The sequence below is a fragment of the Ovis aries genome, chromosome 9, assembly GCF_016772045.2.
Source record: "Ovis aries strain OAR_USU_Benz2616 breed Rambouillet chromosome 9, ARS-UI_Ramb_v3.0, whole genome shotgun sequence".
NCBI classification, from domain to species: domain Eukaryota; kingdom Metazoa; phylum Chordata; class Mammalia; order Artiodactyla; family Bovidae; genus Ovis; species Ovis aries.
In genome coordinates this window covers 50,976,121-50,989,666 of record NC_056062.1, presented here as the reverse complement: position 1 = coordinate 50,989,666, position 13,546 = coordinate 50,976,121, and the positions used below count along the sequence as shown (strand labels likewise).

General features: G+C 37.4%; 1 long non-coding RNA gene across 1 annotated transcript in view; it reads left to right on the top strand.

Annotated features, from left to right (window-relative positions):
* Positions 1-1,890: 1,890 nt before the first annotated feature.
* Positions 1,891-13,546, top strand: part of LOC132657221 (uncharacterized) — a 280,099-nt gene continuing 268,443 nt past the window's right edge. Inside the window, exons 1-2 of the long non-coding RNA XR_009595070.1 lie at positions 1,891-1,928; positions 5,901-5,953. This is a non-coding gene — a long non-coding RNA (uncharacterized LOC132657221). The remainder of the gene's footprint in view (positions 1,929-5,900; positions 5,954-13,546) is intronic.

Below are 13,546 nucleotides of genomic sequence, written 5' to 3'. Positions count from 1 at the left end.
TGGGAAGATCCCCTGGAGGAGGAAATGGCAACCCAACACAGTATCCTTGCCTGGAGAATCCCATTTTATAGCAATGGTGCAAGGGTAGGGTTGCTGGTAAGGATCAGTGTGTGTGCTGGGCCAGCACATCCTCTGTCGTCCCCTTCTCCTCCTGCCTTCAATCTTTCCCAGCATCAGGGCCTTTTCCAATGAGTCAGTTCTTCGCATCAGGTGGCCAAAGTATTGGAGCTTCAGTTTCAGCATCAGTCCTTCCAGTGAATATTCAGGACTGATTTCCTTTAAGATGGACTGGTTTGATCAAGTAGTTAACATCATCCATTTGTTGGGGGTTTTAGTTCTGCAGAAGAGAACCTCTCCCAAGGCTACACAAGTGTTTCTCGACTGCTCCCCCCTTTTCTCTGCATCCACTCCCTTCTCTGATTAGCAACTATTTGAACCTGCCCCTTGGAACTCTGGGAAGGTCATGGAGGCTGAAGCTTACTTCCTACAAACAAGAAATGGGGACACAGAAAGGCTTCTAAGCCCAGGAGCCCCACAGGGTCCTGCTCAGTTTCAAAGGGAAAGTGTTTTAACAAAAGGCCCAGGAAATAAGCCAAATAAATATATAAATACAAATGGGCTCTAGTAGTTGTGTTTCAGTAATGTACTGAATGTTCAGTATGTAATGTACTAATAATCCATGACATGGAAGTTATGCCGTAGTCTCAAAAGCTCTTCCACACATTTCTACCTTGCAGATTCTGCTTCATTGACACCATTCTCTTCTTTCCATTACTACTGATTCCATTTTAGAAACACATCATCCCTTCCCTGGACTGTATAATTCAAAACGTTTGGATCAAATCCTACTCAGGGCTCAATGATGGCACCGTGGGAGGTACAGACAAGAGTAGATGGCTATTGCCTCAAAAGAATTCAGAGTCAATAGGGAGATACACAGACTCAACTACTAATGATATAAAGTCAGATTGTAATTGGACCCAAAGTAAAATTATAACCAAAGTGTGGAGCCCTGTACCAGAGTCACAGGACAAAATTCTCTGGAACTGACCGAGCCCCACAGCAACTGTTGCCGTGAACCTCCAGATCTAAACCGGCCAGTTCCCTGACCCAATAGTAGGCAAAATGCTAACCCTACTACCCACCCTATAGCAATAGCATCCTAACCAGTCATCTAATGTGACCATTCTAGTAGGAATTTCCTGTCTTGCGGTTATAACAATTGGCTACCAGCCTGCAAAAGGTTTCAGCTCTCCCTTGAGCCAACCCTCCCCCATTCTAACAGTGCCTCCCACTCTAATAAACTTATATTTTCTTTTTATTCTGCCTCATGTCTCAAAACTATTTTCCACTCTGCACAGAGAGCACAACAAAAAGGGCTATGGAAGAACGTAGAGAAAAGACTGTTCTGCTTGGGGAGATTTGGGAAAACTTCTCACAGGTTTGAGTTGGGCCTTAACAGCTACAATAGCCTCCAAACTAATACTTGCACTTGCCAGCCTCTATCACCTTGCCAAATTGCCCATTACATTGCTACAGAAATAACTTTCTTAAATCAAAATCAATGTATGCCGCCTTACCTTCTTAAAAGCTTTCTATCACTATCTACAGCCTACAGCTGAAAAACTAAGGGGGAGCACTTCAGCATGGAGTTGGGTTTCCACCTGCCATCTTGGTTTCCTCTGGAGTGAATAGTTGCTTATAGCTCCAGACTGTATCCATCACTGGAAATCAGCCTCAAGCTGCAGGCAACTGGCTCCCCCAAGGATACACCGCTTCCAGGAGATTCTCAGCTGCTAATAATTGACTGATGCCAAGATACAAAGGTCAGTCCCAATTACTTCAATTAAGCCCATTAATAAAAGAGCTGCCCAGCTCCAAATGCTCTCCGTAGACACAACCAAGTCCTCAGTGCGGATGTATCACAGGTTAGTTCTCGTTCTTTCTCTTCTTTTTATTTCTAAAGAGCTACCCTATAAATCTTCTGCATGCAACTTTCCATCTCAAAACGTGTTTCCAGGGAATTTCATTTAAGAAAGGCCACAAAGAACCAAAACCAGAGGGAAAAACGCTTCCTGGACTGTAAGCTGTGAAGTAGGCCTGCCTATGTCCAAATCCTTTCTAAATCACTCTGTTCAGAATGAATTACTTCTTTCTGTACACATTGTGTGTCCTCTAGCTCAGAATTTCCTTATACTGCTTAAATTACTGTGAGTTAATATATTTGCCTTCCTTTAGACCAAAGCCTATTATTTATTTCCTCCTTACCTAGTAACATGAGGGTATAAGGTACTTCATTTCTAAACAAATTTAGGGATTCAATAAGTAAACATCATACATACCTTTACACACATTTCTGAAACTGCTAGAAATAAACTTCATACCAGTTTCCCTGTGCTTAGCCTTTATCACTCACTTCTGGGTATCTCTCTGACACCTTGGCCTAAGAACGAGGTGGTGGTGGTTGTTGAGTTGCTGTCGTGTCCAACTCTTTGCGACCCATGAACTGTAGCCCACTAGGCTCCTCTGTCCATGGGATTTCCCAGGCGAGAATATTGGAGTGGGTTGCTATCTCTTTCTCCAGGGGATCTTCTCAACCCAGGAATTGAACCCATGTTTCCAGCATTGGCCGGTGGATAGTTTACTGCTGAGTCACCAGGGAAACCCAAGAACTGGGTATCTCCCCTTTATTTTCTCCGATATTAAAGTTTGCTTTTAAGATAAGGCCTGGATTCTTTATTAAATGTTTACAAGGCCTTTCAAGACCTGAAAAAATGCTTTTCTTGGCTTCACACTCTTTCATCTCAAAATCTAGCCTCGTAGGACTATTCACTGTGTGCTGAAGGCCTATACTTTCCTGCCTCAGTAAACGAGTTCACACTGGTTCCTCTGTCAGGAATCCTCTCCTGAAATATTAGAAATCCTTCATGAAGAACTTGGCTCAAATGACGCCTCTCCTCATGAAGCTAATCCTGATGATACCAAGGAGAATTAATTTCTTTTTATATATTCTCATTTCTTCTGTCACATTCAACAAATCGTTTCTCACCAAGCAGCATTACCTGTGCTACAGAATATTGCCTATATTTACATGGTACATAATAAAACTCAAATTTCTGATTATTAAATAGGATGATGGCTGTGCTTTCTCTTGGCCTCTGCTTCCTCCTTCTGTAATGTCCTGTCTACATTTCTATCAGGGCTCTTATCATGAAGCTTAGTCATTGCTTAATTTATGACCCATCTTCTTCATTAAACTGTCAGCACCTGAGGCAGGATCCTCTGTCTCTGGTTTTAAAGTGTTTGGCCCATAGCAAAGGCTCATAATTTCTTGGTAAATATCTGTCAGCCCCACCAAAACTGTGAGGCCACATAACGTGCCTGCTTTCTTCATGGCCGTATCCCAAGAATCTCACATAATGCTCAGAACATGGCAGACAAGTCACACGTGTTTGTCTAAGGGATGAGTAAATCCTAGCTTTTTGTCAATTCTCTGTGTTTTAGATATTGTTCACATTTAATTCTCTTTTCTACTTGGAAAATTACTTACATGCAAGAATTGTGACTCCTTTAAATTTCCTACCCTGAATATATTATAGGCTTTTAATACAGAAGTGTTCAATTAAAGAGTGTTGGTTTTCTACACAAAACAAACCAATGTCCAAAGATTATAGTATAAATCTTAAAGGAATTAAATTCTGATAAGATTTTTCAGACTTAGCAAGCTAATACTTTGAGGCAGAGAAAAAGAAGATTTCAATATTATCACTTAGGGACTTCGCTGGTGGTCCAGTGGTTAAGACGTCACCTTCCAAAGCGGGGTGGGTACAGGTTCAATCTCTGGTAGGGGAGCCAAGATCCCACATACCTCATGGCCAAAAAACCAAAACATAAAACAGAAGCAATACATTCAATTTATTTGAATTAAAGATAACAATTTCAATAAAGGTAACAAATTCAATAAAGACTTTCAAATTGTTCATATAAAAAATTCTTTAAAAAAAATTGGGTAACTAAAATGATTTTCTGAAATAAAAGGGTTTATTACTGCTGATTAATAGAGTTTCACAATCAGACCAAACTAAATTGGCAAGAAGGGAGAGGAGAATCACACAATTCATGGTATAATGAAAATCATATTTTTTCTCTAATTACTTGGTTGTTTTTTATGACTTAAGAACTGATTTCTCAGAAAATTGCAAATAAGAGATGACTTTTCCCATTCTAGTGGTCTTTTTTTCTCCCTACTATTGAAAACCCTCTTCCTGTGAGACAACCCAAGCATACATCATCTAAGACTTTTTTCAGACTATGCAAATATCTGTGGTTGTGTCTACACAGCATCAAAAGAATGAAATAAGCAAGTGAAAAAATCAGTTAATTTAGAAAAGTCTTTCAAGTTCAAAGCAGAGATAATAGCCCATTGACAATATTTAAAAAAATTTTTTTTGATAATATGAGAAACCAATCTTTATTAGCTTCCTCATTTTCAAAAGCAAGATCCAAACTAGTATCCTTCAGCTGTGCAAGGCATGTTGTCCATATTACACAGCATCTACTGAAACAGAGGAAAACTCAATGACCATAAAACACTGCAAAGAGTGCACATTCTCTTGGGCTCTGCTCAGTTCTTAATGCTCTGTATATACGTCTGCTGGGGCTTCCCTAGTGACTCAGAGGTAAAGAATGCGCCCACCAATGCAGAAAACCTGGGTTCCATCCCTGGGTTGGGAAGATCCCCTGGAGAAGAAAATGGCAACCCACTCCAGTATCCTTGCCTAGAGACTCCCGTGGAGAGGGAAGCCTAGCAAGCTACAGTGCATAGGGTCTTAAAAGAGTCAGACATGATTTAGCCAGTAAATAACAACAATATACCTCTTCTAGTATTATCATATATTTAGTAAAGGTTTGTCTCTGAAGAAGAATATGAAGTTCTTCATGTTCCTTGAAGACATGAACTGTCTTCTACATTTGTATCTTGTATATCACTATCCTAAGTGCCTAGTCTATAAGAATAATTGTTAATTTAATAAATTAAATAATGGTTTGTTCTATAGTGTATACAAATATGGTGATACATTTGGATCATGAGGATAGATCTTGATTAATAACTTAAACCATGTTAGTTCTGCCAAAGCACACGCAGCTGAATACTACTAGGCTGTTACTGTTAAAATATTATCATTAGGATGTAAGATTGCTTAAACATAAGGTGAAGAGTTTTAAATATATGGCAGTTAAGTGAAGACCCAGTATGCAGCTCTTAATCCAAAATGTCCTCTAAGCCCCAGAAGCTATAGTGAGCCTTTATGAAGAACACTGGAGTGGGTTGCCATTTCCTTCTCCAATGCATGAAAGTGAAAGTAAAGTCAGTTACATTTTCTAGCTCTGATACAGGGCATACTATAATAAGTGACCCCTTGTAAGTCAGAACTGTAATATGACTCTGACCTTTGAAGTCTATCAAAGAGATCCTATAAATAAGAACCAGATAATTATGAATCTTTTAATTCGTTTTCTGATGTTTGTGACTACTTTTCAATATGAACTCTCCCTCTTGTTTTTTATACTGGGTAGGCCATCTAGTATTGGAGAAGGAAATGGCAACCCACTCCAGTGTTCTTGCCTGGAGAATCCCAGGGATGGGGGAGCCTGGTGGGCTGCCGTCTATGGGGTCACACAGAGTCGGACACAACTGAAGCGACTTAGCAGCAGCAGCAGGCCATCTAGTGAAGGCCAAAGACCAGGACAGGAGTGGTGAGTAGATAGGTCTAAGGGCACAGAACTGTTATGCTTTACAGAATAATCTATGGACCCTCTAAGCAACCTATGTGTATACATTATTTAATTCACAAAACAGGTCTATGACATAGGGTACTATTGTTGTTCTCATTTTACAGATGAGAAAATTGAAGGACACAGTTCAAGGAACTTGACCAAGGTAACGCAAACCGTAAGTAGCAAAGCCTGGATCCAAGTGCTGACAGGCTGGCTTTCTGATCTCTTTTTCTGTCTTCTGGGGCTTAGCAGAATGTCTGAATGTAACTGGTGCTCAGTGGATGGAAGGAAGAAATAATGGATAGATGGATGAAAGGATGGGTAGATAGAAGTTTTGATGTGCGGAAGCTAGAAAGTCCTGTAAATAATGCTATCAAGTCAGAAAAAACATGATTTGGGATTTCCTGAAATAGTATTTTGATTCCAAAATTATAAGTCGTCAGAGGCCAGTACTATTTTACTAGGAAGAGGAGGAGTCAATATCAAGGAGTAAGATAGTAGGAATCAGGGTTGGAATTAGTAGACTGTAGAATACAAAATTCACAAAGTGCCCTACAAGGAGATACAGATATGAAGTTCAGCTTTGAGAATGTTATAATCAAAATATAGACAAAAGAATCAGGGAAAAGTTTAAGTAACCAGTTTTTTGTTTCTTTTTGTTGTTTAAACTAGAAAGGGAAAAGCGTCTAAGAATTAAGTTTGTTTATAAGTTTCTTTCTAGAATCACTTTTTTTTTTTTCCACTTTTCTTCATAAGGGATTGACAGGGCAAGGAAATAGGTGTCTGATGTCAACCCACATCACCTGACTAGCTTAAAAGCTAGTTTGAATGTCTTTAAACCAAACAATTCAAATCATTTAAAAATTGGCAAAATTCATCTGGCCATTTGGAAATTGGTATGTTTTTCTGTATATTGATTTATATATATTTTATTATGCTTATAAAGTCAATGGTTATAAAGTTCATTTGATGACCATAAGCTCACGTGGTCATTCATGTAAAAACTAATTTATATTAATTTTTTGTTTCCTTACTATTCATGAGTGATCTGGCTTTGTGAATTCTTCTAATCCACGAGCAATTACTATGTTTGAAGTCTTGCTGTGTAGACACATTATGGTATGTGGGTTTTTCACACTGAAATTATACAAGTGGAAGACTATAACCAAGATTTGAACAGTTATATGACCCAAACCAAATGCTAGAGAACTGTATAAATTTCCAGAGTGGAAGCAAAAGATAAATGCCAGATTCCAACCACACATGGTTGTGAAAATTTTCAAAGGAAAATTCCAAGAAGCCAAAATTCTACTGTTCCCTTTGTAGTTGTTTGAAAATAAAGCAACCAGCTGGGATCCCTTTATTTGCACATCTGAAAGTATGCAGCAGTGTGGCAAATGGTTTTCTGAAATGGATAAATAAGGTCCTTTTTGGAATCGTTGATTTATAGACTTTGAAGTGTTCTTAGGAGGATATCATCCTATTTCAAGTGAAATTACACTTTAGCCATTTTAGAGGAAAGAAATCCTGTTTTAAAATAAATCCGAATAGGTATAAAATATTCTTTAGAGAACATCAGAAATGTTTCCAGAATGATAACTGTGACTTCTTGAGTGTCAACTTTCAGATACCATGTTAAGCATTTGCACATTTGTTCAATGATATCTCAAGAATGATACTGTCACCATTTTACAGACTAGAATATGAGTCTTAGAGGATCTAAGCAATTTGCCTGCTCAAACCTGCCAATTATTAGGGGCCAGAGTTCCAAACCAGTTACATCTGGTTTCACAGTTAGAGCTTTTCCCCCCACATTACCACTGACCTTCACTCATTAGATAGACCTCAAATTCATCATGCTGCATTTTGGATTACCTTCTACTATGATCAAAATGAAGGAGAATATATTTTGTGTATTGTCACATCTACATTATATGATAATTTAACCTCATTTGAACATAATATTCCTTCTGATGTCTATGCAAATTGAGAGAACCAACTGATATCTATAATCTTAGTGATGGTTTCTAACTAATGTAAAATGAGCTTGAAAGTTGTAACTAAGCAGGAAAAGATAAAAATCTTTCATATTTACTCTTAGAGCTTCATTTTAATCTATTTGATTTTGTATCATATAATGAGTGTTTTTGGTGAACTGGATAATTGTTCTCATTTCTTCACTCACCCATGTGATCTTTGTGGTGTGTTAGAACAGGAAGAGAATATGCCCTCCACATGCACACATATGCCATTGGTGTTGGGTTTTACTGTATAAACTGCTTTAGTGAGTGGAATGTAAGTGACCATGACTATAGCAAAGGCCATAAATGTGTGTGGTTTGGTTTGACTCATTTATACTCTTGTGATCTGCCATGAAAAGAAAAGGCCCAAAGTAATCTCTGATCCAAGAAGAATATGAAGACGTACAGGGCTAAGCTGCTGAATTTGTGGGCTTTTACATGGCATCCTTGTGGCAGTGGCTACCTAATGTGTTCATGATGTAATCTAGCTGGTTGCATTGCTCAGGGACACTGGTACCACTGGACAAGCCACAAGTAGTCCCATTTACACAAGGACCTATAGAATAAAATTTTGAAAGGGTGGGGAATAACTGATTTTCTTACTCCTGAAAACTCAAGAGAAGGAAATGAAGGCTTGCACATAAGGGCACAGCAGGTGCTAACTTAGAAGGCCCCGTGAAGGCCAGGATATCTTGAGGCAGGAGTGAGTTGTCAGGAGACAGTGGTCATAACAGAATCACTGAAATAAGACAAGAAACCCCTAAGTACTGCATAGGAGGAGAGCTGGAACAGCCACAATTTATGATAGGAAAGGACTGTACAAGCTACAGTTGGAGTCCCACAGTAATTTAACCAAAGATAAAAGTATCACACTGATTATAGCACAGTCCTTAGGCATTAGTACCTTGGTTACTGTGGCCTATAGAAAGAAGAGATACAGATAGAAGATGAAAGACACATCAAGATACAGAGAATAGCAACAGCATTCTTTTTCAGCCTAAAGGAACATTAGAGATCCACATGCTAATTTCATAAGTGGGTAAAATAAATCCAAGGAAATCAGGCAAGCTGTCTGAATATTTTCAGGATCCTGACATAAAGATAGACTGAACCCACTAAGCTGATTATTCAGTCCAGTTCTCCTATTACTCCTCATGAGTAAGTAGGTATTTCAAGAACCTCACAATTGTTTGTATTATGTAACTTAAAGTTTGTGTTCAGTTAGAGATAGCATTCAGTCAGAGATCATGTTAGTGAATTCAATTTCCATGGTATTAATGAAATTTCATGGTATCAGTGAAATTCAGGAAGACGAAGTGGGGTGAAAATATCAGTCATCTTCAAAATTATTACCTACATTACTAAATCTTCATTTTCAATTGTTTCTTAAAACTGTTATTTTAAATAATAAATATTTTAGATTATTTTATAAATATTATTTTATAAGTAAAGATATATATGTACCTATTGTGAAGCTAATGGGGTTCCTTCCCAACCCCTCCGCTATTCTAAATTTTGTGTTTTTCAAGCCTTTTTACACTTTTATTGCACATGCATATGTGAACCAATATTTAATAGCGCTTACCTTTGAACTTCACAGAAGTGATATACTGTACACAATCTTCTAAAATTCCTTTTCATTTCTATTAATAAATGGTTATAGGTGGCACAGTGGTAAAGAATCTGCCAGTGCAGGAGATGCAAGAGATGTGGGTTCGATCCCTGGGTAGAGAAGATCCCCTGGAGAAGAAAATGGCAACCTACTTCAGTATTCTTGCATGGAGAATCCCATGGACAGAGGAGCCTGGAAGGCTACAATCCATTCGGTCACAAAGAGTTGGACACAACTAAATGACTGAACAAACATATTTAACCATTTTCATATTCTATGTGTGGTTGTGGTTCTTTGATTTTTTAACCACTGTATACAACTGTATCGTGTGAAGGAAAGGGAAACTGTCAGTCGCTCAGTGGTGTCCAACTCTTTGTGATCCTATGGACTGTAACCCACCAGGCTCCTCTGTCTATGGAAGGCAAGAATACTGGAGTGGGTTGCCATTTCCTTCTCCGGGGAATCTTCCTGAACCAGGGATTGAAGCTGGGTCTCCTTTATTCTCCCATCTATGAATAATTGCGTTTAGTTATGTTTTGTCCAGTCATACTCCTGTACACTTCTCTTGGTGAACATAAATGAGAGTTTCTCAGATTTATACGAATAGAAAGTTGCAGAACATGCAAAATAAAAAGCATATTCTATGTGGTTGCACCAATACAGTCTCCAGCAGTATGTAAGAATTCAAAACACCTGACATCATTTGACTTACTAAACTTTTAGCAATGTGTGGGTGTTGTATCTCATGTGGGTTTTATTTGCACTTTCCTGATTTTTAATCAGATTGGGCATATTTTCATAAGTTTTTTATTTTCCTATGTTTTATATTTTTCCTTTGTTGAAAGGTCTGTTGATATCTCTTGATCATTTCACTATTGGGAATTTTTTTAATTTTTAGTAATTTGTAGCATTTCTCTAGTCTTGAGGCAAATTCACTGTTATATTTCTTAAAAATATGTTCTTTAGGTTTTGATTTGCTTTCACTCTTTTCATGATGTAGTTTGATAAAAAGTTATTAATTTTAAAGCAGTTAAATTTCTCAATCTTTTCTCTATTTTTAGAGATTTTTGCATCTTATTTAAAATCCCTCCATATCCTGAACTCATGATAGTCAACTTTATGTTATCCTCTAAACATTAGAAATTTTCCTTTCTTATTTTAAATTTTTAATCCATTTGGAAATGATTTTGTGTAAACAGTACAGTCAGTTCCTCTGCATAGATAACCAAATGCTTCAGCACCATATATTGAGTATGCATAACTTTCCTCAGTGATCTGTAAAGACATTACTATCAAATAGAAAATTACCATAAATTTATGGGTCTATCTCTTATTCCTATACACTGTTCCATTGCTCAATATTCCTATCACTGTATTAAAACCAAACTCTTAATTATTATTACTTTTAAAATGTCTCATTTTCTGGTGAGAAAATTATTATTTTTATTTTTTATCAGAAATGGCTTGGCTGACTTTTGACCCTGCTCTTCCATATATTTTCCAATAAATATATGAAGTGTTTTAATTTTTTTAAAATAAATACTTTTATTGAATTGCATTGTAACTAAAGATAAATTTTCAGAAAATTGACACTTTGACATTGGTCTTTCTATTCATTGACATGGTTTCACTCTTCCTTTGATTTAGATCTCTTTAATGTTTGTCATGAAAATGTATAACTGTCTCCACAAAAGCCTGAAGTATCCATTTTGGGGTTTATTCCTGGATCTATATTTAGTTCTATGGTGAATGATACACTTCTATAAATTACATTTCCTATTTGTTACAAATGCAGCTTGCTTCTGTACATAGATCTTACTGCATGATACCAGCATTCTAAACTTCTTTATGAATTCTAATAGCTTGTCTACAGATATATTGGGGTTTTTCAAATTAATAGTACCATGATCTGGAAATGAAAGTTTTGTACCTATCTTCCAGTATCTATATACCTTATGCTTTTTTCTTTTTTTGTTTGTTTGTTTACCAAATGGAAAAGTTCATGGTATATCCAGATTTACCATGACAGGCTTCCCACATCTTGAGAGACCATTCTGGGGACTTAGTATCAAAAGAATCAGGTTTAGGCCGAAGGGTGTACTGATTTTGCATTCTACTCTCAGCATACAAACCTGCATGGAAGCTGAATGGCCTAAGTAATTGTCTAGCCAGAGACCAGCCCATGGGACGTGGATCTCATCCAGATGTTGGCAATTGAAAGAATGTGAGTTAGAAAAGCTGCAAAGCGCTATGGTGATAATTCTCAGCCATACCTTCACTTAAGTCTTATGCAGAAGGTCTTAAAAATGTTATTACCAGGGCACTATCTCAGAAAAATTAAAGCAGAATCTCTGGTAGTGGGACCTAGGGATTAGTACTTTGTTTTTATTTAAGCTAAAAACAGACAAAAGCAGTTCACCCATTTCTCCCACCTCCCACTTTCGGCGGTTACCAATCTGTTCCGTATCTATGAGCTTGATTTTGTTATTTGTTTATAGATTCCACATAGGAGATCATACAGTATTTGTCTTTTTCTGCTTGACTTATTTCACTTAGTATAGCACCCTCAAGGTTCACTGATGCTGTGGCAAATTCATTTCATTTTTCATTTCACTTTGTATAGATTTGGGTATCATTTTTATAGCTGAATAATATTTCATTGTGTGTATGTATGTCTATCACAACATTTTTATCCACTCATCCATCAGTGGATACTTAGGTTGCTTCTGTATCTCGACTATTGTAAATAATACTTCAGTGAACGTGGGGGTACATGTATCTTTTTGAGTTAGTGCTTTTATTTTCTTTTGATAAATACCCAGAAGTGGAACTGCTGGGTAGTTCTAGTTTTAATTTTTTTAAAGAAACTCCCCACTATTTTCCATAGTGGCTTTACCAATTTACATTCCCATCAATAATGCTCAAGGGTTCCCTTTTCTCTATATCCTTGTCCATGCTTGTTCTTTCTTATCTTTTTGATAATAGCTATTCTTATAAATGCGAGGTGATATCTCATTGTTTTTTTTTAATTTTATTTGCATTTTCCTGATGATTAATGATGATTATCTTTTCATGTTTGTGTTGGCTATCACTGTATCTTCTTTGGAAAAGTGTCTGTTCAAAATTTCTGCCCATGTTTAATCAGATTGTTTACTTTTGGTTCTGTTATTGAGTTGTCTGAGTTCTTTCTATATACTGGATACTAGCCCCTTATCAGTTTTATCATGTGCAAATATTTTCTCCCATTTAGTCAGTAGCCTTTTCATTTTGCTAATGGTTTTCTTGCCATGCAGGAGCTTTATAGTTTGATGTAGTCCCACTTGTATGTTTTTGCCCTTGTTGCTCTTGGCTTTGGGATAAGATTAAAAATCATTCCCAAAACTTAGGCTAAGGAGCTTACTAATTTTTCTTCTAAGAGTTTTACAGTTTCAGGTCTTACACTCAAGTCTTTAATTCACTTTGAGTTAATTTTTATATATGGTTCAGTTCAGTTCAGTTGTTCAGTCATGTCCAACCCTTCGGGACCCCATGGACTGCAGGATGCCAGGCCTCCCTGTCCATCACCAACTCCTGGAATTTATTCAAACTCATGTCCATTGAGTCAGTGATGCCATCCAACCATCTATCCTCTGTCGTCCCCTTCTCCTCCTACCTTCAATCCTTCCCAGCATCAGGGTATTTTCAAATGACTCAATTCTTCACATCAGGTGGCCAAAGTATTGGAGCTTCAGCATCAGTCCTTCCAGTAAATATTCAGGACTGATTTTCTTTAAGATGGACTGGTTGGATCTTCTTGCAGTCCAAGGGACTTTCAAGAGGCTTCTCCAACACCACAGTTCAAAAGCATCAATTGTTTGGTGCTCAGCTTTCTTTATAGTCCAACTCTCACATCCATACACGACTACTGAAAAAACCATAACTTTGACTAGATGGACTTTTGTTGGCAAAGTAATGTCTGCTTTTTAATATGCTGTTTAGGTTGGTCATAACTTTTCTTCCAAGGAGCAAGTTTCTTTTAATTTCATGGCTGTAGTCACCATCTGCAGTGATTTTGGAGCCAAAAAAAAATAAAATCTCTACTGTTTCCATTGTTTCCCCCCCCCTTCCCCCATCTATTTGCCATGAAGTGATGGGA